General features: G+C 44.3%; 1 protein-coding gene across 4 annotated transcripts in view; it reads left to right on the forward strand.

The window, feature by feature from the left end:
* The first annotated feature begins 462 nt into the window (after positions 1 to 462).
* SYTL5 (synaptotagmin like 5) overlaps positions 463 to 13076 on the forward strand; it is a 177367-nt gene continuing 164753 nt past the window's right edge. For 2 of the 4 annotated variants that reach the window (XM_038387843.2, XM_043505622.1), the window contains exon 1: positions 463 to 1231. The gene's annotated coding sequence lies outside the window, so the exon portion shown is untranslated. The remainder of the gene's footprint in view (positions 1232 to 13076) is intronic. The other 2 variants (XM_038387845.2, XM_043505626.1) reach the window with 1 other exon arrangement.

Below are 13076 nucleotides of genomic sequence, written 5' to 3' on the forward strand. Positions count from 1 at the left end.
TGTAGCTCACGAAAGCTTATGCTCTAATAAATGCGTTAGTCTCTAAGGTGACACAAGTACTCCTTTTCTTTTTGCGAATACAGACTAACACGGCTGCTCCTCTGAAACCTAAACAACATACTGACTCCCTGCCCCGGGCAGGAGCTGAGACCAGCCCCTCTCCCCCCCAGCTCACGCTGCACACTCAGGCTGCAGGGCAGCTAAGAAGAGCGGGGGGGGGGGGTTGCAGAAGGCAACCTGGTTCCCCTTTTGTGTAGCTGGATTCCGAGGCGCCTCCCAGCCTCGTCCGCGGCTGGAAGCTGCCTGGCCTGCTGGAGCAGGGGGATGCGCTCGGACCCTTTCGCTGCCGGGGAGAAGCGCCCGCGTAGCCCGGCCCCACAAGGACCCCGGCCGTGCGAACTCTCTCGGCGCGGGCCGCCTCCCGCCCGTCCCGTGGGCGCTCCTGCACCGCTGCTCTCGGGGCCGCGGACTCTCCTGCCTCCCGCTCCTCGACCCCGCGCTGCTGCTCGAGCGGGCGCCCTGGCGGCGGGGAGGCGCCCTGGGCTGGCGGCAGCCGCAGCTCCGCGGTGGATGCAGCAGGCGGGAGCTCCCGCGGGGCGGGCAGCGCCGAGCTGCTGCGGTTGCGTTGCCTGTGAGGGCTGGTCTCCCGCCCAGGCCCCGGCGGCGCTCCGCCGGCGATGCTCCCGCCGCAGCTCGGGACGTGCCCAGAGGCGGCGGGAAGGGGCGGAGACTTTCCGCGGCGGCAAGTTGGTGACCCAGGAGGGGCAGCTTGCGCGCATCGCGCTCGGGGAAAGGGGGGTTTGGCCCCCCTCCCCCCGCCATCTCTCCGGGCTCGCCCGCCCGCCCGCGGCCTGCAGAGGGAGCTCCCCGGGGGCAGGTGCTGGTGCCCAGCGAGCAGCCCGGGGAGCCTCCCGCGCCGGGACTCTGCACCGAGCCAGCCTCCCCCCGCCTTTCTCCACCTCTCCCCAGCGGCAGCGCCGCCGCTACAGAGCGGGGCTGCTCCCCCTGCCCCGGCCACGTGAGGAGCGGCTGGTGCTGGTGCCCGGGCTCGCTGTAGCGCCCCTAGCCGTGGCCCTGGGTGGGTGGGGAGCGTTGGGGGGCGAGGGCTAGAGCCAGCGCTCCGCCTCCCCGCTCAGCTGAATGAACAGAATTGCCACCGGCAGCTCTTAGTTGCCGCGGCCGTGGAAGGGGCTGCCGCCAGAACAAGCCTCCTGGCCGAGACCATTTCCCGGTAAGTGCATTTCTTAATGGTAGCTCCGCGGCGGATGCGACGGGACCGTCGCTTTCGGGGCGGCTGGGGAAGGAACACGACGCTGTCGAAGCGGGGGAAAGGCAGCAAGCCGGTGGCAAAGCGAGGTCCTCGCTGAGCTCTGCCTTGACTTAAAGACACAAGAGCGACCGAGACAAAAGGCTGTTCTGCCTTTTCTCTCTGTGTTTAGCGAGTGCTAATCAGAGCGATGTTGGCACGTGTGGCTGGTGAGACTGTCTTTTCAAATGATTGCGCTGAGCTCTGCTTGTCTGGTAAATTAGAGAGGGGTTTCTCTTCTGCCCTGGGCTCCAACAACGCTGCAGTCAATCGCTAGTAAATTGGAGATCCACGTCTCTGGAATGTTGCAAGTTTGGGTCATTACTGGGGCGAATTTAAACACACCCATTCCCCCTTTCAGTTGGTAAAAGGCTAAAGAATTTATTGTGGATCCAGAAAAGGAGGACTTGGGGCACCTTAGAGACTAACACGTTTATTAGAGCATAAGCTTTCGTGAGCTACAGCTCACTTCATCGGATGCATTTGGTGCATCCGATGAAGTGAGCTGTAGCTCACGAAAGCTTATGCTCTAATAAATGTGTTAGTCTCTAAGGTGCCCCAAGTCCTCCTTTTCTTTTTGCGAATACAGACTAACACGGCTGCTACTCTGAAACCTGTCATTGTGGATCAAATTATTGTTCCCATGGGGGGGGGGGAATCTAAGCATTCGTAGTAATAAAGACCAATGGGACAACCTTTCCCCCTCTAATATAAAAATGCTCTGTAAATTGGAAGTGGTTGGCTGTAACCGTCCTATTTTTATTGATGCTATTTATCTTTTACAGTGTTCTGTAAAATGGGAGAGAAGGGAGAGAGAGAACTAATTGCCATTGTTTATCGTTGTGCGTGTGTTTCCAGTGGGTTCCCACAGGGTTTTATGCTTGGCTCTATGCTTTTAAACATTTTTATCAATGACTTGGAAGAAAAACAATAAAACCGTTGATGAAGTTTGTTGATGACACATACATTGGAGGAATGGTAAATATTGAATTGGGCAGGTCATTGATGCAATGGGATCTGACTTGCTTGGTGAATTTTATGTAAGCAAGCAATACACATTTCAAGACAGCCAAATGTTAAGACCTATATCTAGAAACAAAGAATGCAAGTCATAGTCAGGGGATGGGGAACCGTATCCTAGGAAGCAGTGACTCAGAAAAGGACTTGGGGCAATGATGTTCAAGATTGCCCCCCATCCCTCCCAAACATGTAGTTTTATTTGGACTAACTCTTTCAAAGTTTTGCTAGTCAATTTCTAGCTTTTTATGTTTGAGCGGATATGACCCCAAATTGCAATTCAATCTATGTGGGCAGACCTTTGTTCCTGTGGGGTGCACAACTGACTGCAGTGGAGCTCTGTGGAGTACAAGGGTCCATGTGCAAGGATCTGATTTCAGGATTGTGGAGTGTGTGTGTGTGTGTATGTAGCTATTATAGAATTTTAGGGTTGATATTCAGGAGGTCATCTAGTCCAATCCCCTGCTCAAAGCAGGACCAACACCAACTAAATCATCCCAGACAGGGCTTTGTCAAGCTGGGCCTTAAAAACCTCTAAGGAAGGAGATTCCACCACTTCCCTAGGTAACTCAGTCCAGTGTTTTATCACCCTCCTAGTGAAATAGTGTTTCCCAATATCCAACTTAGACCTCCCCCACTGCAACTTGAAACCAATGCTTCTTGTTCTGGCATCTGCCACCACTGAGAACAGCCTAGCTCCATCCTCCTTGGAGCCCCCCTTCAGGGAGTTGAAGGCTGCTATCAAATCCTCACTCACTCTTCTCTTCTGCAGACTAAATAAACCCAGTCCCCTCAGCCTCTCATCATAAGTCATGTGCCCCAGCCCCCTAATAATTTTTGTTGCCCTCTGCTGGACTCTCTCCAATTTCTCCACATCCTTTCTATAGTGGGGGGCCCAAAACTGGATGCAATACTCCAGGTGTGGCCTCACCAGTACCAAATAGAGGGGAATAATCACTTCCCTCGATCTGCTGGCAATGCTCCTACTAACACAGCCCAATATGCCGTTAGCCTTTTTGGCAACAAGGGCACACTGCTGACTCATATCCAGCTTCTCGTTCACTGTAATCCCCAGGTCCTTTTCTGCAGAACTGTTGCTTAGCCTGTTGGTCTCCAGCCTGTAGCTGTGTATGGGATTCTTCCTTCCTAAATGCAGGACTCTGCACTTGTCCTTGTTGAACCTCATCAGATTTCTTTTGGCCCAGTCCTCCAATTTGTCTAGGTCACTCTGGATCCTATCCCTACCTTCCAGGGTATTTACCTCTTCCCCCCATCTTAGTGTCATCTGTGAACTTGCAGAGGGTACAATTCATCCCATCATCCAGATCATTAATAAAGATGTTGAACAAAACTGGTCCCAGGACCGACCCCTGGGGCACTCCGCTTGATACTGACTGCCAGCTAGACATGGAGGCATTGATCACTACCTGTTGAGCCCGACAATCTAGCCAGCTTTCTGTCCACCTTATAGTCCATTCATTCAATCCATGCTTTTTTAACTTTCTGGCAAGAATACTATGGGAGACTGTATCAAAAGCTTTGCTAAAGTCAAGATATATCACATCCACCACGTTCCCCATATCCATATAATATTGTACACAATATTAGTATTTATATGCCTATTGCTCAAATAACTAAAAAAAATCACTTCTTATGAATCTGGTTACAAAAACTGAGGGAAAGCTTTCTACATTTTGAATATTTGTGTCTTGTTCGTTTATTGATGTACTTTAGTTTTTAAGGATTTCAACATGTTTACTTTGTTTGCTTTCTAAATCAATTATCAGTTTTCAAATATGCAGCTCTTTGAGGGGGATTATTCTTCGCCAGTCTTGTTCTTGATGATAAAGCTTACTACAAAAGTTTCTTCTATTTTTTATTTTTTGGCTGATAATGCATTATTAGAGAGGAACGAAGAATATAACCAGTTACAGATGATCTTATTTAATGATTTAAGGTCTGATCCTGCAAAGAAGATGCACATGAGTAACTTGTGAGTTGTTCTATTGAGTTCAAGATGTTGGGTTCAGTTAGGCTATGTTTCTGAATAAAGTAACTCATATGCCTGAGTATTTAAGGCTTGAGCTCTAATTAGATATAATTGGATTTACTTGATCTTCAAGTAAGCCTGTTTTAACTTTAAAGTGCTTGTCTCTTCTGCAGAATCTCATTTATGGCTAACTTAATAAACAGAAAAAAAGGAGGCGGAGCGTCTCTATCTTTTTGGAGAAGAGATGGTTGCAGATGGGACAGAGAAGAGATGGAAAGCAGAAAACTAGAAAGCATGCATTATGTTTTCCAACTAAAGTAGTAACAATTTCCATTCTTGTTTGAATTTCATCCCCTGAAGATAGGGAACCATGTCTGGAGAACCATAGCTAAGTGTGTGATGGAGGGAACGCAGTGTTTGTCATCACTGAGATGGAAGAAGTTATTCTGTTAGCTGGTGATCTTTAGGCGAAGTCTGAGCTTGTGTGATCTGCTGTAACTCAAATGGTTACAGTTAACTTCTGACTGTAGCCTGGTGTGTATGATATGGCTTTTTTGTTTTAAGGATCATCGGTGAGTCACATTCTTGCTTAGGTTGGTGAGTTCTGTGCAACCAAGCAATTTAAAGGATTGGTATGTCAGGGAGGATAATGAAAGACAGAGTGGAAAGGAAAGTAGCACTGAGCAGTCACTTTTGAGAATGGCCTGTAGACCAAGGGAGGCAGTTGTTCTCTTTTCCTATAACCTTGTCAGATACTAGGAATCTTCGGGGGAATGGGGGGAGTGGGAAGGCGGAGTGGGGGAATGAAGTGGTAGCTAAACCTTGACATTAGAATGAGTTTGAAAACTCTAAATGCAGGTATCTGATACAAAGGGAAATCCGATTTAAGAAGTTGAGAGAAATATGCCAAATATGAGAATTAATGTTCCTGTGTGACCAGCCAGTGCAGTGGTAGAGAAGAGGACAGAAAATGTCCTCTGGTAGGATCACAGAGGAGGTGGACCTGATTAGTGACAGTGGATGCTGTGCCTGCAGTTTTTTCCATCCAAATAATGCTTGAGTGTTAGCAGGTGAGGTGGAAAAACCTGTCCTGATGTGCAGCCTAATATGTAGACATGTTCTCACTAGGTGATATTTACTCCTCTCCTCCAGCTCACTTTAACAGGGGGGAGGCAGATTTTCTACCCACTAACTAATGTTTTTTTCTTGGATTCACTGGTGAGACATGCTGTTTATACAGCTTTGAAAAAAAATTTCACTGCAGTGAAAGCTTTAAGGAAAACTGCAGCACAAGATTACGTAGTGACTGAACACCTTGTTTTCTCTATCTGCTAAGGTTATTGCCTCGCCTTAGCAAATGGAACTTGTAGCATAGTGTGGAGGAGGGGATAACTGATGACCTTCCCAAAGCCAGAAAGGGAAAGAGCGGCAAAATAGATCAGGTATGGCTGAAGTGAGAGGAAGGCCCATCTGGAAGGAGAGGGAATGGTTTGAGTCCCAGCATGGTGGTTAAGTTGTAGATTAATGAGAAGCATTTAGAAGTCATTGGTGGAATATGTTCTTAGAAGCTAAAAAAGAGCAATCTTTCAGGACTGCTTCCCCGTCTCCATCTCTCTCTGTCTTTACTAAAGGTTTGCAAATGACTGTGTGAGTTGCCTGTTCTGCAAGATCAGGTAGTCTTTTACTGGTTATCTGTTTGCTTTGTAACTTGTAAAGTTATTTCAGTATCTGTGGGTTACTACCTTGAGGTACATAATGTGTGTATTCGTTGTTGTTTTTTAAATTGATAAGTGTTTGAAGTTTTAACTTCAGCCTAAAGCTCAGACGTGAAGAAATTATCAAAATGAATAGCAACATATAAATAGCTTCGAAAACAGCTAGGATTTCTGTATTTTGGAAAATATTTGATATAGCGTTATTCATAAGTGCATTCAAACTGAAACAAACCTCTTGAGCAAAAACAGTGTCTTACAAATGTTCATAAAAATCTTCAATGCAGATGTAAAACTACAGTATTACAAATAAATTCCCATCTGGGTGCAAAAGGGAATTGGCCTGGTCTGTTTGGTGGCAAGCCTCTTCTGTCCAAGTTTGTACCATTGGGCCATCTCCTGAGACAGAGGGGGGTGGGTGGCTGGATTCTGTTCAGTCTCCCATGTGTGAGGTGCTGAGGCTGAGTCTCAGATCCAGAGGAGAGCAGAGCAGAGTCAGGTAGTTGAAAAAGGCTAGTCCCTGCCTGTGTGGTTTAACTTCTTAGTCCAATGCTCTGTCACTTTTCCATAATTTGCCTCAGTGCTCCCAATCTGTGCCTTTCAGTTCAGCTGTAATTTCTATCCTGTCTTTTCCTAGATAGTGTTACTTTTTTATTGCTGACACTGTAGATCTTAGAGGAAAGATGAAAGATCCTTCACAGCCTATACCACTCCCAGAACATGTGTTAACAGGAGCATGACTAAGAGAGCACCATGTTTTTGGGGGAGGGCTAGGGGAATGGCTTTTTATCTCCACTTTTTAAATGTCTCTAGAATCTTTAAGTTCTCTGTGAAAGTTCTATGTTCAGATATCTGTGGCTGTAGACAGAAAGGGATGATACTTAATGTTTTCAACAATTCCTTTAAGGAGACATGTTGCTCTAGATCAGTGGTTCCCAAACTTGTTCTGTCGCTTGTGCAGGGAAAGCTCCTGGTGGCCGGGCTGGTTTGTTTACCTGCTGCGTCCGCAGGTTGGGCCGATCGTGGCTTCCAGTGGCCGCGGTTCACTGCTCCAGGCCAATGGGAGCTGCTGGAAGTGGCGGCCAGTATGTCCCTCAGCCCGTGCCGCTTCCAGCAGCTCCCATTGGCCTGGAGCAGTGAACTGTGGCCACTGGGAGCAGCGATTGGCCGAACCTGCGGACGCAGCAGGTAAACAAACTGGCCTGGCCCACCGGGGGCTTTCCCTGCACAAGCGGCGGAACAAGTTTGGGAACCACTGCTCTAGATCTTGGTTCCAGATCAGCTCACCACCCTAGAGTGGACATAATTAGTTTGCATATGCGGAGTTAGTAAACAGCTGTGGTTAAAGCTATGAGTGAGGACTATACTTTGAGGACTTATTGCATTATATAATGGGCTGATTAATAATCAATGCTCCATTGAAGTCAATGGAAAGACATCCACTGGGGCTTTTAGATTAGAGTTAGACCCTTATAACTCAGTCTGTAGGGAAACATGGAAACAGGAAATGTCCCTGCAAATGTGGAGGAAATCTCTCCAAGGCAAGTGATGTCTGATACAACCAATGCCCTTTTATAAGAGTTTAAAGAATGGACTCAGTACATGTCTGGTGCATAAGATCAGTAAATAGCAGTCTTGTAGCCAGGGGATGAACTGGAGGACACAACAGTGCAGCATGAATGCTTTGCTTCCTTCCTGTAAATTACTGGACTTTCAGGGTGTCATCCAGACACTATGGAAGCCACTGCCCATGAGGGGAATGGTATCCCCAAAGGCTTAGGCATTAGACAGACTTCTGGGAGAAAATGCTGTTTGAAAACAATGCATCTGTCATTTGGATCTGCTTTTTGGGACTAGTAGTATTACTTACAACATGACAGGACTGATGGTTTTTGTGCTACAATGGGATTTGAGTTCAAGTTGGTCCCTTATTTCTGAAGCCATTGTACTATAGGAGCATAGTGAGATCAGCCTTAAAGGGAAGGGGAATAATTTGCATCACTCTCAGGAATGTATTCCTTTGCCTCCACCCCCTCTAGCTAACCCAGAGCCTGGAAGGCGGGGAGAGGTAAAGGGGGAAATAGGGAATTGAACCTCCTTCTCCGGCATATTAATGTTTAACACATTTTAAAGTTCAAAAATAGGCCAAAGATAACTATTTCTGAAAAGTCACGAACATCTGCCACGGTACCAGAAGGTTGAAGAAAAGCGAACATCATACAGATTTTCAAACAAAGAAAAGTGTGTCCTGGAAATTACCATCCCGTCGCTTTCCTAGTAAAGTAATGGAACAAATATGAAGAAAAAAATCAGAGGATCTATTGGAAAAATGGAAATATGAGTTATAAGCAGCATGGGTTTACAAAAGTAAAACTTACCAGAGAAACTTGGTTTTTTTTAATAGGATTACAAAATTAGTAGCCAGGGTAAAGTGGTGAATACCTGGATTTTAATGGAGCATTTAATACTGCATCTTGTGAAATCTTATACTTATTAATTCAAGTCAGTATGGTTAATATTGTCATGTGGACTTAAAACTACTTGAAGCACCATAAGCAAAGTGTAATAAGAAAAACAACGTAATAAACTGGGTGGAGGTCATCAGCAGGGTACTTCAGGGGTCAGTGACAAGTCTGGTTTTTATTAAGGTATAGTTAAGTGGTCTGATTTTTAGAAAATTTAAGCTACAGGTGGTAGGAACTCCTGAATGTCAGGCCACTTTTATTTAGGAGCCATAATAAGGATTAAGAAGCCTAGTTTTAGGCACCTCAGTTTGAAAATGTTGATTTAAACATCTTCATTTAATAATCTGCAAGAGGGAGTACAGGGAGTTAGTGACATCTACAGATGTGAAATAGAGAGACATTGTAAATGTTAGCGAGGACAAGAAATAATTCATTTTTCAAGTTATCAATCTTATTTTCTGACCTTTTTCCTCGTTTCTCTGGATCACTATGTATCTAAGAGGAAGTAATTCAAAACATGCATACATGATGAGAGGGAGAAACCTAGAAACCAGTAATGTTTACAGTGGATAGCAGGTTTGTTATGAGATTGCATCATGGGCTGTTTACACTGAAGTGTTGCATAGTGTACTCCTGGTGGAACTCTGTGGCAAAAACTTAAAAATTCTGCGCACAATATTTTTAAATTCTGCGTATTTTGTCAAAATAACCCAGTATAATCTCACCAGTTTCAATTATTTTTGGTCATTTATTTCAAAATACCTGTCAGCAAATATGTCTGTAACAATACAGACAAAAAAAAAAGATTCAGGAAGTGTTTTTTTGACAAATAGATTCCTTACTAGGCATATTAATACAAAACTCTGAGTAATAATTCATTTAAACTACAATACAGAACCGTATTTCCCACACCCCTCAGAAGCAGAGTAAAGGTTTGGGGGAGTCAGGGGTAACGGAGGAGCTGACGGAGAGGAAAGTAAGTTGCTGGAAAGGAGCCTGAGGGACAATCTCCACTCATTGATATACTTTGCTTTCCACAACCAAATCTCTGTACAACTTTTCATGAGTGATGTACCCAAGTATTTGGATTCTAATATCTAAACTGTATTGTTAAATCTATTCACCTAAATTTGGGTTATTGCTGATTATGTACTGTATGTATCATATGACTTTTAAAAACTAAGTTTATATTTGTGGATAATCTAAGCACTATACCCACATGTACAGACACTCTTTCCCCAACCTCTGTATTATATAGTTTTTTTTTTTTAACATTTGCGTTAATAAAGGCTATTTGCTGTTAGCACTAGTGTAGACCAAGATGCCCCCACCATTGCTACCACCAGTAGGAAATCTTAGAGGAAAAACGGCTAGTGACATCACAATCTATGGCTCTGGTGTGACCATAACTAAAATGTTGTTCAAGTTATTACTAGAAAGATATTTACCCTTTGAAGGAATTAAGAGAAAAAAGCACTGATTAAGGTGAAGTGCAAGGAATGATTGAGTCAAATATGTAAAGCTTAAAAAGGAATGACTATGGGGTAGGTACATGAATCTCTAAAGATATGAAGTCAGTAAACACCAGAGAGGAAGCTTTGATGTTTAATGTGGAACAAGAGGCTTTAGGTAGGAGTCATGGTATGACATTAAATGGAAAATTTTGAGTTAGATATTGGGAAGAGTTTTCTGACAGAGTGCTACAGTAATTTAATAACCAATGATAGGTGCCTGATAAATGACTAAAATAGATTGATATTAGGTATAGGAGTAGTCTCCCAAGATGCATAATGGGTGTCCTGTTGTGTAGGCCATTTTAAAACTTGGTTGACAAAGTACTGGTACTGTAAATGAAAAATTGTAAATCTCTAATGGTGTTCTCAAAATACTAGAGAATATACTAAACAAACAAATGGATCACCTAATATAATACGTCTTTCCTAATATTTTTCCTAATATATTTCTAACTTATATGATTCCATAAAGTCTGTAATTGCTATTAAGAAAAATGACCAAGCATGAAACTGATACTATGACAAGCAATTTATTAAAGGAATGGAGAGATTCCAAATCTTGCAAGATTCTGAGCTCCCTCAAGTGCCACTCAACATTTCACACAATTGGGTACATAATGTCTAGCTAAAAACTCCATTAAAGAGGATTTAAGGCAATTTAGTCATAACATTAACATTTTACTGTAAATCACATGCAAGCTTACTTGAAAGACATTTTCCAAGAGTGTAGACTACAGAATTGTATTGTCTTTTATGCATATCTATCTTTGAAACTGTGTAATACTTCCTTTCTTTTACCCTGTAAATTCTATAGTTTTAAGAATTCAGGAGGGGTGTCTCTGTAGATATGCTAGCTCTAATCTAATGAAAATAGTAAATAGTCATCACATTAATCTTGTGCTGTGAGAATGACTCCTGGGTGTGTTCTGTTTCTCTTCAGGAAGTGGTAAAATAAACCTCTCTTCATGGATTGAATATAGGCATAAAGAAAGCAGAAGTATTATGCATAATCTGTGTAAACACAGGTGGAGTTTAGTTTTGATGATACCGCAGTGTGTAATCAATTCACTGTAAGAATAAGCATTAGTATGGGTGGTGGTGCTGACAAAATGAAGCTGGGTGATTTTTGCAGTTGGTTTGGGCTTGCCTATGCTACTGCTTAAATTCATGTAATTTATGTCACTCAGCGGTGTGAAAAAGCCACTGCCCTGAGCGATGCAAGTTACATCGACCTAAGCGGTGTCCATGCCAGCACTAAGTCGGTGGGAAACACTCTCCCAGCAACATAGCTTCCGCCTCTTGCTGAGGTGGAGTAATTATGTCGATGGGAGAATGCTCTTATGACTTGCCCTTGGTGAATCCATGTTGACTGTTCCTGATCACCCGCCTCTCCTCCAAGTGCTTCAACATGGATTCCTTGAGGATTTATGACGTTTTGCCGAGTTAAGAGCTCCTGAAATCTGTTTGCTTGTGCTCAGTAGAGACTTGTTAAGAGTTTGGCAGTTAAATTTTCTGAAGATTCCACCTTAACTGAGCGTGCTTCGTCCCCTCACAGCTCTTACTGCTGACCAGACTCTGCAGGTGCCATCTCCCTAGAGCAGCTGAGCATGCTCAATCTTGAGGCTGCTGGGGCTGAGCAGGACTATCTCTGCAATTGCAGTCCCCATCTGCTGGTGCTACTGTGGTGCTCGACACTAACTGAGAGCAGGGAGACTCTCTCCTGTACTCTCAGTACCGTCGCTGCTGGCGCCCAGGCAGCATAGAGGAGAAGGGAGCCATCTTATTTGAATGCAGAGGAGGGGAGGAACATAAAAGTGCTATAAAATGCTAAGTCGTCTGAAAACTCAAGCTAGGCATCTCAGATTGGGCACTCAAAGTTAGCTGACACTTTTGACCTTGATCTTTGTTCCTCGGTGCCCCATGTGTGCAATGGGTGTAATGATATCCCCTCAGGAGTGTTATGAAGATACATTTATAAAGATCAAAGATACTACAATGAAAGCACCATAGAAAAGCACATGAGGAAATTAATTCTGTATTCAATACTTGTTTGGGTGGTGTGCTGTAAATAACGCACAGGGCCACACGCTGACTTTTGAAAATGAAACAAAAGATTGAATAGCTAACCATTTGGTGAGCACAGCACCATCCTGTGTGCCGACTCGGGCAAGGGTTCTGTAGAAGAAATACTATGTAATCATGTAATTAAAGACTGCGTCATAATACATAGGGTTGCATGGACAACCTTAATTCAGGCACTTTCTAATTCTGAGCACCTGATTTTGCAATTTTAATGTTCCTTACAAGTTATATGTATAGGCAGGTCGTAGCACCCTCTGTTACAAGATTGCCTGGCACTTCCCATTATAAGCCCCTGTTTTCAGTTGCTTGTAACTTTGCCAAACTTTAACTGTTTGGAATGAAATTTTCCATGCAAAGCATCTGCCTTAGGCTGAATGTTTCTGAGAAATTTCAGCCAAAACAATTCAGCTATCTGCAAGGAAGAGGATAGGGAAAAATGAGTTGTTTTGCCCAAAGTTTTGGCAACCTTTTATTTGAAAAGCTCTAGTGTCCCCATACTTTGGAACAGGGACCTGAAATTTGGTGTGGGTGTGGCCTTTTGTGTCAGGAACATGTGTATTGCCATCCTCATGAACTGTTGCACAAATTTGGCCAAGTTATAAGCCTTTGAAAAATTGCAGTTTGCTCATGCGCAGTAGAGACTTGCTAGACCTTCGCAACTTAGGTCTCAGAAGATTCCATCATTACTGAGCATTCCCAAGTCTCACAGCTCCTAGTGCTGTTTGGAGTGCATGTGTGCCATTCTCACAGTACGACTCAGCATTCTCTCTCCTTCTGAATGTTACAGGGTGAAACTGGATTTTTCTTGTAATAGCAGCTCTGTGCTGGGGTGGGGCCAGCCAGCAGAACATAGACCAGGAAGTCTCTCCTGTGCTCTCAGTGACCCCCTTGTTGGTGCCCAGGCAGCATGGAATCTAACAGAAATCAGAGGGGACAAGAGCCAATCCTGAGAGGAGGGAAAGGAATAGAGAAGGACAAGAAACCTGGGGA

The sequence above is a fragment of the Dermochelys coriacea genome, chromosome 1, assembly GCF_009764565.3.
Source record: "Dermochelys coriacea isolate rDerCor1 chromosome 1, rDerCor1.pri.v4, whole genome shotgun sequence".
NCBI lineage: Eukaryota > Metazoa > Chordata > Testudines > Dermochelyidae > Dermochelys > Dermochelys coriacea.